The following is an 842-nucleotide window of genomic DNA, read 5'->3' on the forward strand; positions in this document are numbered from 1 at the left end:
CCAGCAGCTTTAGACCAGCAAGCAGGGCCTTTCAGCCGGGACTGGGGTGGGGGTGGAGTGAGGAAAGCAAGCGGGAAATAGAGAACTACAACTCCCGGGAGGCTTAGAGGCTGGGGCCTGTGTGCCTGGCCATGAAATTGGATGGGGCAAGTCGTTTTGCACTTTAAGAGGCTTGCAAGGTTGGAAGTTCTGCCAGGAGCCAGGGAGAAATGGAGCTGGAGCAGAGAGAGGGGTCCATGGCAGCCGTGGGCTTTGAGGAGTTCTCAGCACCTCCCTGCTCGGAGCTGGCCCTGCCTCTGCTGTTCGGTGGTCACATCCTGGAGAGCGAGCTTGAGACAGAAGTAGAGTTCGTGTCTGGGGGTCTGGGCAGCTCCAGCCTCCAGGAGCAAGAGGAAGAGGAGGAGGCAGCCCAAGGCCAGTGGCCACGGTGCCAAAGGGAACTCAATCGCAGGAAGTACCAGGTGCTGGGTCAGCGCTGCAGGGAGATCAAGCAGGTAAACGAGCGGGTCCTGAACAGGCTCCATCAGATATAGAGGATAACATGGAGACTCCAGCAGGAGCGGAGGTTCCTCATGAGGGTGCTGGACTCCTATGGCGACGACTACTGGGCCATCTTACTGGAGGATGAGGGCAGCTGGGGCACAGACGCCCCCACCTCAGGCAACACTGAGAACGAGCCTCCGGAGAAAGAGGGGCTGTCCCAGCCCAGGAGGACACCAGCGCCCGCAGAAGCCAGCATCCTGGCCTCTGGCAAGGGGCCCAGCGGGTGGAAGAGGTGGCCAGCACCACAGAAGGGCATCAGGCAGGAGTCCCACTGACTCCGGAGCTGGCCCCCATGCAGA

The 842-nt window shown here is 60.9% G+C and overlaps 1 pseudogene; it reads left to right on the plus strand.

Annotated features, from left to right (window-relative positions):
• Positions 1-209: 209 nt before the first annotated feature.
• On the plus strand, positions 210-838 carry LOC102240947 (annotated as a pseudogene).
• Positions 839-842: the final 4 nt, after the last annotated feature.

This window comes from Myotis brandtii, unplaced genomic scaffold (genome assembly GCF_000412655.1).
Source record: "Myotis brandtii unplaced genomic scaffold, ASM41265v1 scaffold39860, whole genome shotgun sequence".
Taxonomy (NCBI): Eukaryota; Metazoa; Chordata; class Mammalia; order Chiroptera; family Vespertilionidae; genus Myotis; species Myotis brandtii.